The 14868-nt window shown below is 43.8% G+C and overlaps 1 protein-coding gene across 1 annotated transcript in view; it reads left to right on the forward strand.

The window, feature by feature from the left end:
- camkvl (CaM kinase-like vesicle-associated, like) overlaps window positions 1–14868 on the forward strand; it is a 136599-nt gene that overhangs the window by 608 nt on the left and 121123 nt on the right. The window lies entirely within an intron of this gene.

Below are 14868 nucleotides of genomic sequence, written 5' to 3' on the forward strand. Positions count from 1 at the left end.
TGGTATTGAGCTGTATGTTTGGTATTGAGCTGTATGTTTGGTATTGAGCTGTATGTTTGGTATTGAGCTGTATGTTTGGTATTGAGGTCTTTGTATTGAGCTGTATGTTTGGTATTGAGCTGTATGTTTGGTATTGAGCTGTATGTTTGGTATTGAGGTGTGTGTTTCGTATTGAGCTGTATGTTTGGTATTGAGCTGTATGTTTGGTATTGAGCTGTATGTTTGGTATTGAGCTGTGTGTTTCGTATTGAGCTGTATGTTTGGTATTGAGCTGTATGTTTGGTATTGAGGTCTTTGTATTGAGCTGTATGTTAGGTATTGAGGCCTTTGTATTGAGCTGTATGTTTGGTATTGAGCTGTATGCTTGGTATTGAGCTGTATGTTTGGTATTGAGCTGTATGTTTGGTATTGAGCTGTATGTTTCGTATTGAGCTGTATGTTTCGTATTGAGCTGTATGTTTGGTATTGAGGTCTTTGTACTGAGCTGTATGTTTGGTATTGAGGTCTTTGTACTGAGCTGTATGTTTGGTATTGAGGTCTTTGTATTGAGCTGTATGTTTGGTATTGAGCTGTATGTTTGGTATTGAGGTCTTTGTATTGAGCTGTATGTTTGGTATTGAGCTGTATGTTTGGTATTGAGCTGTATGTTTGGTATTGAGCTGTATGTTTGGTATTGAGGTCTTTGTATTGAGCTGTATGTTTGGTATTGAGCTGTATGTTTGGTTTTGAGCTGTATGTTTGGTATTGAGGTCTTTGTACTGAGCTGTATGTTTGGTATTGAGCTGTATGTTTGGTATTGAGCTGTATGTTTGGTATTGAGCTGTATGTTTGGTATTGAGGTCTTTGTATTGAGCTGTATGTTTGCTATTGAGCTGTATGTTTGGTATTGAGCTGTATGTTTGGTATTGAGGTCTTTGTATTGAGCTGTATGTTTGGTATTGAGCTGTATGTTTGGTATTGAGGCCTTTGTACTGAGCTGTATGTTTGGTATTGAGCTGTATGTTTGGTATTGAGCTGTATGTTTCGTATTGAGCTGTATGTTTGGTATTGAGGTCTTTGTACTGAGCTGTATGTTTGGTATTGAGCTGTGTGTTTGGATATTGAGGTCTTTGTATTGAGCTGTATGTTTGGTATTGAGCTGTATGTTTGGTATTGAGGTCTTTGTACTGAGCTGTATGTTTGGTATTGAGCTGTATGTTTGGTATTGAGCTGTATGTTTCGTATTGAGGTCTTTGTACTGAGCTGTATGTTTGGTATTGAGCTGTATGTTTGGTATTGAGCTGTTTGTTTGGTATTGAGCTGTATGTTTCGTATTGAGCTGTATGTTTGGTATTGAGGTCTTTGTACTGAGCTGTATGTTTGGTATTGAGCTGTATGTTTCGTATTGAGCTGTATGTTTGGTATTGAGGTCTTTGTACTGAGCTGTATGTTTGGTATTGAGCTGTATGTTTGGTATTGAGCTGTATGTTTGGTATTGAGCTGTATGTTTGGTATTGAGGTCTTTGTATTGAGCTGTATGTTTGGTATTGAGCTGTATGTTTGGTATTGAGCTGTATGTTTGGTATTGAGGTCTTTGTACTGAGCTGTATGTTTGCCATGTGTTAATAAGTAGTCTGTGTGTTTTCACGTGCTATTTTGAATGCAATGTTTGATTATTTAAGTAAATTCTGCATTTCTTCAGTTTGTGTCAACTGTCAGCAAGAATTAATAAAGTCAGTCCCTCATTCCCTCATTCCCTCGTTCCCTCATTCCCTCGTTCCCTCGTTCCCTCGTTCGATAAAGAACATAGAAATATGAGATAAAAGTAGCATATGATGACAATGGTTTTCAGAATAGCTCAACCAACACTGACAACAAATGCTGACAGAACTGACCGCAACGACACAATTACTGACCACAACTACACAACTACTGACCACAACTACACAACTACTGACCACAACTACACAACTACAACTACACAACTACGGAACCACAACCACACAACTACTGACCACAACTACACAACTACTGACCACAACAACACAACTACTGACCACAACTACTGACCACAACAACAAAACTACCGACCACAACAACACAACTACTGACAACAACACCACTGACCACAACTACAAAACTTCCGACCATGACTACAAAACTACTGACCACAACTACTGACCACAACAACAAAACTACCGACCACAACAACACAACTACTGACCACAACCACACAACTACTGACCACAACTACTGACCACAACTACAAAACTACTGACCACAACCACTGACCACAACAACAAAACTACTGACCACAACTACAAAACTACTGACCACAACTACACAACTACTGACCACAACTACAAAACTACTGACCCCAACCACTGACCACAACTACTGACCACAACTACTGACCACAACAACAAAACTACTGACCACAACAACAACACTACTGACCACAACAATAAAACTACTGACCACAACAACACAACTACAGACCAAAACTACAAAACTACTGACCACAACAACACAACTACAGACCACAACTACAAAACTACTGACCACAACAACACAACTACTGACCACAACTACTGACCACAACTACTGACCACAACAACACAACTACGGAACCACAACTACACAACTACAACGACACAACTACTGCCCACAACTACAAAACTACTGACCACAACTACTGACCACAACTACTGACCACAACTACACAACTACAACGACACAACTACTGACCACAACTACACAACTACTGCCCACAACTACACAACTACAACTACACAACTACCGACCACAACTACTGAACCACAACTACACAACTACTGAACCACAACTACTGACCACAACTGCAAAACTACTGACCACAACTGCAAAACTACAACTACACAACTACAACTACACAACTACAACTACACAACTACTTACCAAACTACAAACTACTACTGACTACAAAAACTGACCTAAAATACTGACCACAACCACACAACGACTGAAGATAACCACAAAAACCACTGGCCACTACTGACCACAACTACTGTGTAAGTGTTGACTAACGCACCTTGACTACCTGTACCCACGCACCTTGACTAACCTGTACCCACACACCACGACTACCTGTACCCACGCACCTTGACTAATCTGTACCCACGCACCTTGACTAACCTGTACCCACGCACCACGACTAACCTGTACTCACGCACCACGACTAACCTGTACCCACGCATCCTTGACTAACCTGTACCCACGCTCCACGACTAACCTGTACTCACGCACCACGACTAACCTGTACCCACGCATCCTTGACTACCTGTACCCACGCACCTTGACTAACCTGTACCCACGCACCTTGTACCCACACACCATGACTAACCTGTACCCACGCACCTTGACTACCTGTACCAACACACCACGACTAACCTGTACCCATGCACCTTGACTAACCTGTACCCATGCACCTTGACTAACCTGTACCCACGCACCTTTGACTACCTGTACCCACGCACCTTGACGACCTGTACCCACGCACCTTGACGACCTGTACCCACGCACCACGACTAACCTGTACCCACGCATCCTTGACTACCTGTACCCAAGCACCTTGACTACCTGTACCCACACACCTTGACTACCTGTACCCACGCACCTTGACTAACCTGTACCCACTCAACTTGACTACCTGTACCCACGCACCTTGACTACCTGTACCCACGCACCTTGACTAACCTGTACCCACGCACCTTGACTACCTGTACCCATGCACCTTGACTACCTGTACCCACGCACCTTGACTAACCTGTACCCACGCACCTTGACTAACCTGTACCCACACACCTTGACTAACCTGTACCCACGCACCTTGACTAACCTGTACCCACGCACCTTGACTACCTGTACCCACACACCACGACTAACCTGTACCCGCACACCTTGACTACCTGTACCCACACACCTTGACTAACCTGTACCCACGCACCTTGACTAACCTGTACCCACACACCTTGACTAACCTGTACCCACACACCTTGACTAACCTGTACCCACGCACCTTGACTACCTGTACCCACGCACCTTGACTACCTGTACCCACACACCTTGACTACCTGTACCCACGCACCTTAACTACCTGTACCCACGCACCTTGACAACCTGTACTCACGCACCACGACTAACCTGTACCCACGCACCTTGACTACCTGTACCCACGCACCTTGACTACCTGTACACACGCACCTTGACTACCTGTACCCATGCACCTTGACTACCTGTACCCACACACCTTGACTAACCTGTACCCACGCACCTTTACTAACCTGTACCCACGCACCTTGACTAACCTGTACCCACACACCTTGACTAACCTGTACCCACGCACCTTGACTAACCTGTACCCACGCACCTTGACTACCTTTACCCACACACCACGACTAACCTGTACCCACGCACCACGACTAACCTGTACCCACGCACCTTGACTAACCTGTACCCACGCACCACGACTAACCTGTACCCACGCACCATGACTAACCCGTATCCACGCACCTTGACTACCTGTACCCACGCACCTTGACTACCTGTACCCACGCACCTTGACTAACCTGTACCCACACACCACAACTAACCTGTACCCATGCACCTTGACTAACCTGTACCCACGCACCTTGACTAACCTGTACCCACGCACCTTTGACTACCTGTACCCACGCACCTTGACGACCTGTACCCACGCACCTTGACTACCTGTACCCACGCACCTTGACTAACCTGTACCCACGCACCTTGACTACCTGTACCCACGCACCTTGACTACCTGTACCCACGCACCTTGACTAACCTGTACCCACGCACCTTGACTAACCTGTACCCACACACCTTGACTAACCTGTACCCACGCACCTTGACTACCTGTACCCACGCACCTTGACTACCTGTACCCACGCACCTTGACTAACCTGTACCCACACACCTTGACTAACCTGTACCCACACACCTTGACTAACCTGTACCCACGCACCTTGACTACCTGTACCCACACACCACGACTAACCTGTACCCGCACACCTTGACTACCTGTACCCACACACCTTGACTACCTGTACCCACGCACCTTGACTACCTGTACCCACGCACCTTGACTAACCTGTACCCACACACCACAACTAACCTGTACCCACGCACCTTTACTAACCTGTACCCACGCACCTCGACTAACCTGTACCCACGCACCTTGACTAACCTGTACCCACACACCTTGACTACCTGTACCCACGCACCTTGACTACCTGTACCCACACACCTTGTCTACCTGTACCCACGCACCTTAACTACCTGTACCCACGCACCTTGACAACCTGTACTCACGCACCACGACTAACCTGTACCCACGCACCTTGACTACCTGTACCCAAGCACCTTGACTACCTGTACCCACGCACCTTGACTACCTGTACCCACGCACCTTGACTACCTGTACCCACGCACCTTGACTACCTGTACACCTGTACCCACGCACCTTGACTACCTGTACCCACGCACCTTGACTACCTGTACCCACACACCTTGACTAACCTGTACCCACGCACCTTTACTAACCTGTACCCACGCACCTTGACTAACCTGTACCCACACACCTTGACTAACTTGTACCCACGCACCTTGACTAACCTGTACCCACGCACCTTGACTACCTGTACCCACACACCACGACTAACCTGTACCCACGCACCATGACTAACCTGTACCCACGCACCTTGACTAACCCGTATCCACGCACCTTGACTACCTGTACCCACGCACCTTGACTACCTGTACCCACGCACCTTGACTAACCTGTACCCACACACCACAACTAACCTGTACCCATGCACCTTGACTAACCTGTACCCACGCACCTTGACTAACCTGTACCCACGCACCTTGACTACCTGTACCCACACACCTTGACTAACCTGTACCCACGCACCTTGTCTAACCTGTACCCACGCACCTTGACTACCTGTACCCACACACCTTGACTAACCTGTACCCACACACCTTGACTACCTGTACCCACGCACCACGACTAACCTGTACCCACACACCTTGACTAACCTGTACCCACACACCTTTACTAACCTGTACCCACACACCTTGACTAACCTGTACCCACGCACCATGACTAACCTGTACCCACGCACCTTGACTAACCTGTACCCATGCACCTTGACTAACCTGTACCCACGCACCTTGACTAACCTGTACCCACGCACCTTGACTAACCTGTACCCATGCACCACGACTAACCTGTACCCACGCACCTTGACTAGCCTGTACCCACGCACCTTGACTACCTGTACCCACGCACCTTGACTAACTGTACCCACGCACCTTGACTAACCTGTACCCACGCACCTTGACTAACCTGTACCCACGCACCACTACTAACCTGTACCCACGCACCTTGACTAACCTGTACCCACGCATCCTTGACTACCTGTACCCACGCACCTTGACTACCTGTACCCACGCACCTTGACTACCTGTACCCACGCACCTTGACTAACCTGTACCCACGCATCCTTGACTACCTGTACCCACGCACCTTGACTACCTGTACCCACGCACCTTGACTACCTGTACCCACGCACCTTGACTAACCTGTACCCATGCACCTTGACTAACCTGTACCCACGCACCTCGACTCGGTACCGGTACCCCCTGTATTTAGCCCCTTAATTGTTATGTCCTTTTATTGAGTTAGTTTAGATTTAATTTGTTTACTTTAGTTTATTTAGTAAATATTTTCTTAACTCTATTTTTCTTAAAACTGCATTGTTGGTTAAGGGCTTGTTGTCAGGGATTTCCTCGTCGTTTGACGATATGGCGAAATCATCATCGGAAAATGAGGACCAATATGCAGCAGAGTTGAAATAGTTAATTTTGAACTTTTAATAAATTCCAAAACGAACATACAAAAATAACAAAAACAAACGCACGATACACTGACAGTCCTGTTAGGTTTACACACACTAAACACGGAACAATCTCCCACAATTAAACAGACAAACACACCCAACTTATATAGGACTTCCAATCAAAGGCAACACCACACAGCTGCCTTCAATTGGAAGTCCTCCCCAATTAACTCAACATAGAAATAGATCAACCAGACTACACATAGAAATAGATCAACATAGACCATAACTCAAATCCCGGAAATAATAAATCAAACGCCCTCCTAACTAACACACCACCCTGAACCACATAAAACAAATACCCTCTGCCACGTCCTGACCAAACTAAAATGACAATTAACCCTTATACTGGCCAGGACGTGACACTTGTAAGTACAGCATTTCACAGAAAGGTCTACACTTGTTGTATTCGACACATTTGACAAATACAATTTGATCTGACTTGATAATGGAGAGGTAAATTCATGCACTATGGTAACTACAATAATGGTGAGGTAAATGTAAGCACTATGGCAACGACAATAACATGAGGTAAATGTAAGCACTATGGTAACGACAATAATGGTGAGGTAAATGTAAGCACTATGGCAACGACAATAATGGTGAGGTAAATGTAAGCACCATGGTAACTACAATAATGGTGAGGTAAATGTAAGCACTATGGTAACTAAAATAATGGTGAGGTAAATGTAAGCACTATGGCAATGACAATAATGGTGAGGTAAATGTAAGCACTATGGCAACGACAATAATGGTGAGGTAAATGTAAGCACTAGAATAAACCCTGATGGTAAATTCAACCACTACCGCAGTTTACCACGAAGGTAACGTGCTAACAATTAGACTACCAGGATTTGAATCGTAGCCGGCAACATGTAATTTCATAAATACATTGAGATTTTGTTTCGATGGTGGATTAAATACTAATTTGATGTTTGGCTATCAAACAATTTTTTTTCTTTCTTTGCAGACCATAAAGGCTGGCTGCTTACCATCAGTTCAGGGCACAAGGGAGACTACTTACATGTACATATTACCTCAACTAACTGGTGCCCCCGCACATTGACTCTGTACCGCTACCCCTTTCTTTGCAGACCATAAAGGCTGGCTGTGTCACGCCCTGACCGTAGAGATCCTTATTATTCTCTATGTTTGGTTAGGTCAGGGTGTGACTCGGGTGGGGAATTCTATGTTTTCTGTTTCTTTGTTTTTGGGCCGAGTGTGGTTCCCAATCAGAGGCAGCTGTCTATCGTTGTCTCTGATTGGGAATCATACTTAGGCAGCCTGTTTTCCACCTGTGTTTGTGGGAGGTTATTTTTTAGCATTCTGAGCCTGACAGAACTGTGCGCTTTCGTTTTTTTTGCCATTTGTTATTTTGTTTGATTGAAATAAAGTATCATGAACACTTACCAAGCTGCGCCTTGGTCCACTTCTCCTTCTAACGACGAGCGTTACAGGCTGCTTACCATCAGTTCACCCTATGGGCACAAGGGAGACTTGGAAGAGGTGTACAATGCGTCATTCCTGCGTTGGTGGTCTTTTCTATTACATGCTGACCAGACCAGACACATCGAGTGCGCGAGCGTCGCAAAATACATTTTGAAATCCATGTTATTCAATTATTGCACCCACACTGCTCGTATGCGTCAACGAGCGTCTGTGTTGCCAAGGGCTAAAATAGAAGTAATTCCTATTTCTGACGCAGATCGCGGTGCAAGTCCTGCCTCTCCCATCTCCTCATTGGTTTATAGAAGCAGGTACCCGCGTGCCATCTCCTCATTGGTTACACCCACGTCGGTGATTGAAAGATTAACTGTTTTGCCGGTCGTCGTGGTAATACTATGAAAGTGTAGATGCCAATCACCATATAAGTTCAAAGATGAAAAAGCCTGGAAGGAGGAGAGATGACTAGAAACGATTCGGTTGACCGTTTTATGTGTGGATTAATTGTCGGAGTAGAGGACCTTGTGCATTTCAGGTAAAATAACAACTCAATGTTTATATCCCAGGACAAATTAGCTAGCAACAGCAAGCTAGCTAATTAGTACAAATTAGCTAGCAAGTGCAAGCTAACTAGCTAAATTGCCATATATGTTTAATGCTTTTCGACCTGTCCCCAAATTAATGTCATTGGTTCAGAGTTTGTTTTGATATTTTAACCTGCGTGTCGTGATCGCGTTTGGTGTGGGGGGACAAAATACATCTATGCACGATAGCGCACGATGGCGCACACGCACAGCCTGTTAGGCGTGCATACCCAGAATCAAGAGGCATCTACATAGGGTTTGAGCATTAATAAAAACCAGTCTATGGGATCTAGCCTCTACTACCAAATACAACGACTATACATGGAGTTTGTTTTAGCCGTCTACAGTCATTATTTTTCAAGACAATGTTAGCGCCTTCTGTTGAAAACTATACAATCTGAAAGCTGAAATGATTAATTACACTCCCATACATTTGGCGTCTTGTAATTCTAAGACAAGGTTTCTAAAAAAAAAAATAGTATTATTTCGCGATAACAACAAAATCAAGTGTAGCCAGAGAAACTAGCTTGGAAGATAAAACTGCTTTGAACATGCACCACTGGCTGGATTGCTAGAGCGGTGACTTCATCTAAGTTAGGCTGCCATCTAGTGGAAACCAATGGTAACTACACCGAGCAGCTAGTTGGAGATCTCAAGTTGGCACTTTCGTGAAAAAGAACGCATTACAAATGTGTTGTAAGTAAAAAACAAACAAACCACGTAAAATCGGTAGTGTAGAGACGTGGTCAGATATTCAGCAGGAGGCAGAAGGTTCGGGTGCATAAGTGTTGATATTTATTTACAGTGTTCAAGTAGTGGTATTCAGTCAATATATTTACCTACGGGGCGATAGTCATTTAGCTCAGTTACCTTCGCTTTCTTGGGAACAGGTACAATGGTTGTCATCTTGAAGCATGTGGGGACAACAGACTGGGATAGGGATTGGTTGAATATGTCCGTAAACACACCAGCCAGCTGGTCTGCGCGTGCTCTGAGGATGCGGCTGGGGATACCGTCTGAACCGGCAGCCTTGCGAGGGTTAACACGTTTAGTTGGCCACGAAGAAGGAGAGCCCACAGGCTTTGGTAGCGGGCTGTGTTAGTGGCACTTTAATGTCCTCAAATCGAACAAAGAAGTTGTTTTATTTGTTTGGGAGCAAGACGTCGATGTCCGCGACGGGGCTGGTTTTCTTTTTATAATCCGTGATTGACTGTAGACCCTGCCACATACGTCTCATGTCTGAGCCGTTGAATTGCAACTCTACTTTGTCTCTATACTGACGCTTTGCTTGTTTGATTGCCTTGCGGAGGGAATAGCTGATAAAGGAATTTATATGTTTAAAGTAATGACTAAAGGATTCCACCCTGAAATCATATAAATGTATGAAATGTGTTAAGAGTCATAATTCCATAATATGGGTGACTAGACCATTATGTTACTATGTAGAAATGTGGGACAAGTTAAGAGGGAGAAATGTATGATTGATAAAACAGAGGCTGGTAGACTACTGTTACGGATACAAGTGTGTATCCTGTGTATTTCTTTTCTCTCCTTCTCCCCTCACAGGTGACAATCATCACTCCCCAATCAGTCATCAATCAGTCCCCAATCAGAAGACACCTGTTCCTTTTCCCTCAACCTATCACAGCCCCTTTCCCTTGGTTTAAAAACCCAGTCAGTTGTTTTCTCCCCAGCTCATTATCACTCTGTGTTTAATCTCTCTCTGTGAGATCAATCTTTGTGTCAGTATCTCTTAGTATGTTCGCTCTCTCTCACCCATCTTTTGTTTTTCTTTCACCCCACATGTCCCATTTGTCCGGTACCTGTGAGTATTGTTTTGTTTGACTTGTTTGTTTGGTGGGAAAAGGGGGTAACAAGACCAGTCGCCCATGAAACAAGAACAGGTTCAGTTACAGAACCTAATGAAACAAGAACAGGTTCAGTTACAGGCCCTAATGAAACAAGAACAGGTTCAGTTACAGAACCTAATGAAACAAGAACAGGTTCAGTTACAGGCCCTAATGAAACAGAAACAGGTTCAGTTACAGAACCTAATGAAACAAGAACAGGTTCAGTTACAGGCCCTAATGAAACAGAAACAGGTTCAGTTACAGAACCTAATGAAACAAGAACAGGTTCAGTTACAGGCCCTAATGAAACAAGAACAGGTTCAGTTACAGAACCTAATGAAACAGAAACAGGTTCAGTTACAGAACCTAATGAAACAAGAACAGGTTCAGTTACAGAACCTAATGAAACAAGAACAGGTTCAGTTACAGGCTCCAATGAAACAGAAACGATGGTAATGTGCTATCGATTAGACTACCAGGATTCGAATCGTAGCCTGCAACATGTAATTTCATAAATACATTGAGATTTCGTTTCGAAATCGGTGGATTAAATACTAATTTGATGTTTGGCCATCAAACTACTCAATGCATTACAACACTCCTTCTGTGGCCTCCAACTGCTCTTAAACGCTAGTAAAACCATGCTCTTCAACCGTTCGCTGCCCGCACCCGCCCGCTCGACTAGCATCACTACTCTGGACGGTTCTAACTTAGAATATGTGGACAACTACAAATACCTAGGTGTCTGGTTAGACTGTAAACTCTCCTTCCAGACTCATATCAAACATCTTCAACAAAATCAAATCTAGAATCGGCATTCTTATTTCGCAACAAAGCCTCCTTCACTCACGCCGCCAAACTTACCCTCGTAAAACTGACTATTCTACCGATCCTCGACTTCGGCAATGTCATCTACAAAATAGCTTCCAATACTCTACTCAGCAAACTGGATGCAGTCTATCACAGTGCCATCCGTTTTGTTACCAAATCACCTTATACCACCCACCACTGCGACCTGTACGCTCTCGTCAGCTGGCCCTCGCTACATATTCGTCGCCAGACCCACTAGCTCCAGGTCATCTATAAGTTGATGCTAGGTAAAGCTCCACCTTATCTCAGCTCACTGGTCACGATAACAACACCCACCCGCAGCACGCACTCCAGCAGGTATAGTTCACTGATCATCCCCAAAGCCAACTCCTCCTTTGGCCGCCTTTCCTTCCAGTTCTCTGTTGCCAGTGACTGGAACAAATTGCAAAAATCGCTGAAGCTGGAGACTTATATTTCCCTCACTAACTTTAAACATCAGCTATCTGAGCAGCTAACCGATCGCTGCAGCTGTACATAGCCCATCTGTAAATAGCCCACCCAATCTACCTACCTCATCCCCATATTGTTTTTATTTACTTTGCTGCTCTTTTGCACACCAGTATCACTACTTACACACCATCATCTGCTCATCATCATCTGCTCATCTATCACTCCAGTGTTAATCTGCTAAATTGTAATTACTTTGCTACAATGGCCTATTTATTGCCTTACCTCCTCACGTCATTTGCACACACTGTATATAGATTTTTCTTCTGTATTATTGACTGTATGTTTGTTTATTCCATGTGTAACTCTGTGTTGTTGTTTGTGTCGCACTGCTTTGCTTTATCTTGGCCAGGTCGCAGTTGTAAATGAGAACTTGTTCTCAACTGGCCTACCTGGTTAAATAAAGGTGAAATAAAAAATAAAAAATAAATAACTGAATCTGTTTCATCCAGATACTCAGCTTATTTGAGTTGTGACTTTTTTAGGAATGGAAGTGTTTCTACGAATATTAATTTGTACAGCTGTGGACAGGTTTAGGTTATTGAGAGACAGTATTGCGCCAGTCTATGTTTAAAACTATTGATTATAAAAGTGTGCTCTTTTCTATTCATTTACCCAACTCATGTCATAATGGGAGGTTTATGGATATGGATGCAGAGGGCAAATCAGAGACACATTTTATTACCATGTGTCGACCACGTGAGGTTGGTGGCACATTAACTGTGTCTAAAGCCGTTCCATTTGCTCCGTTCCAGACATTATCATGAGCCGTTCTCCCCTCAGCATCCTGCACTGGTGTCGACGCAACAAATCTGGATCAGATAGTGATGGGATCATCTTGATTGGATGGCGACAACCACATGTTAACGCAAGGTGAAACCAGGGATAGAGAGAATGGATTGAGATGGGGGGGAGAGAGGGAGAGGGGGAGAGCGGGATAGAGCGATTGAAATGGATACACAGAGAGACAGAGAGAGATGGATGAGAGAGAGAAAGAACGATAGATATGGATAAACAGAGAGAGGGATTGAGATTGAAAGACAGAGAGAGAGACAGAGATGGATGGATGGATATATAGACAGAGAGAGAGAAAGAGAGGGATAGAAAGAGAGAGAGAGCGAGAGAAAGAGACACTCAACCTTTCAGTCAAATATAGTGCACTACTGTTGACCAGAGACATTTGGGATGCATGCAGCCTATGACATTTCTGGGGGATCTTACAACTATGGGAATTGAATCCATGGAATGGACGAATTCTGTCAAATGAAACAACAAGGTTATTATATTTAGTTGAGTATACAAACACCATTTCAGGAGAAGGTATATCACCATTTCAGGAGGAGAAGTTATATCACCATTTCAGGGGAAGATATATAACCATTTCAGGCGAAGTTATATCACCATTTCAGGAGAAGGTATATCACCATTTCAGGAGGAGAAGTTACATCACCATTTCAGGAGAAGTTATATCACCATTTCAGGGGAAGTTAAATCACCATTTCAGGAGGAGAAGTTATATCACCATTTCAGGGGAAGATATATAACCATTTCAGGGGAAGTTATATCACCATTTCAGGAGAAGGTATATCACCATTTCAGGAGGAGAAGTTATATCACCATTTCAGGAGAAGTTATATCAACATTTCAGGGGAAGTTATATCACCATTTCAGGAGGAGAAGTTATATCACCATTTTAGGAGAAGTTATATCACCATTTCAGGGGAAGTTATATCACCATTTCAGGAGGAGAAGTTATCACCATTTCAGGAGGAGAAGTTATATCACCATTTCAGGAGGGGAAGTTATATCATCATTTCAGGGGGAGAAGTTATATCACCATTTCAGGACGAGAAGTTATTTCACCATTTCAGGGGAAGTTATATCACCATTTCAGGGGAAGTTATATCACCATTTCAGGAGGGGAAGTTATATCACCATTTCAGGAGGAGAAGTTATATCACCATTTCAGGAGGATAAGTTATATCAACATTTCAGGAGGAGAAGTTATGTCACCATTTCAGGAGGAGAAGTTATATCACCATTTCAGGAGGATAAGTTATATCACCATTTCAGGGGGAGAAGTAATATAACCATTTCAGAGGAAGTTAAATCAACATTTCAGGAGGAGAAGTTATATCACCATTTCAGGAGAAGTTATATCACCATTTCAGGGGAAGTTATATCACCATTTCAGGAGGAGAAGTAATATAACCATTTCAGAGGAAGTTAAATCAACATTTCAGGAGGAGAAGTTATATCACCATTTCAGGAGGAGAAGTTATATCACCATTTCAGGAGGAGAAATTATATCACCATTTCAGGAGGGGAAGTTGTATAATTTCAGGGGAAGTTATATCACCATTTCAGGGGTAGTTATATCACCATTTCAGGAGGGGAAGTTATATCACCATTTCAGGAGGGGAAGTTATATCACCATTTCAGGAGGAGAAGTTATATCACCATTTCAGGAGGAGAAGTTATATCACCATTTCAGGGGAAGTTATATCACAATTTCAGGGGAAGTTATATCACCATTTCAGGAGGAGAAGGTATATCACCATTTCAGGAAGATAGGTTATATCACCATTTCAGGAGGAGAAGTTATATCACCATTTCAGGGGAAGTTAAATCATTTCATGAGGAGAAGTTATATCACCATTTCAGGAGGAGAAGTTATATCACCATTTCAGGACGAGAAGTTATATCACCATTTCAGGAGGGGAAGTTATATCA

The sequence above is a fragment of the Salmo trutta genome, chromosome 28 (genome assembly GCF_901001165.1).
Source record: "Salmo trutta chromosome 28, fSalTru1.1, whole genome shotgun sequence".
NCBI lineage: Eukaryota > Metazoa > Chordata > Actinopteri > Salmoniformes > Salmonidae > Salmo > Salmo trutta.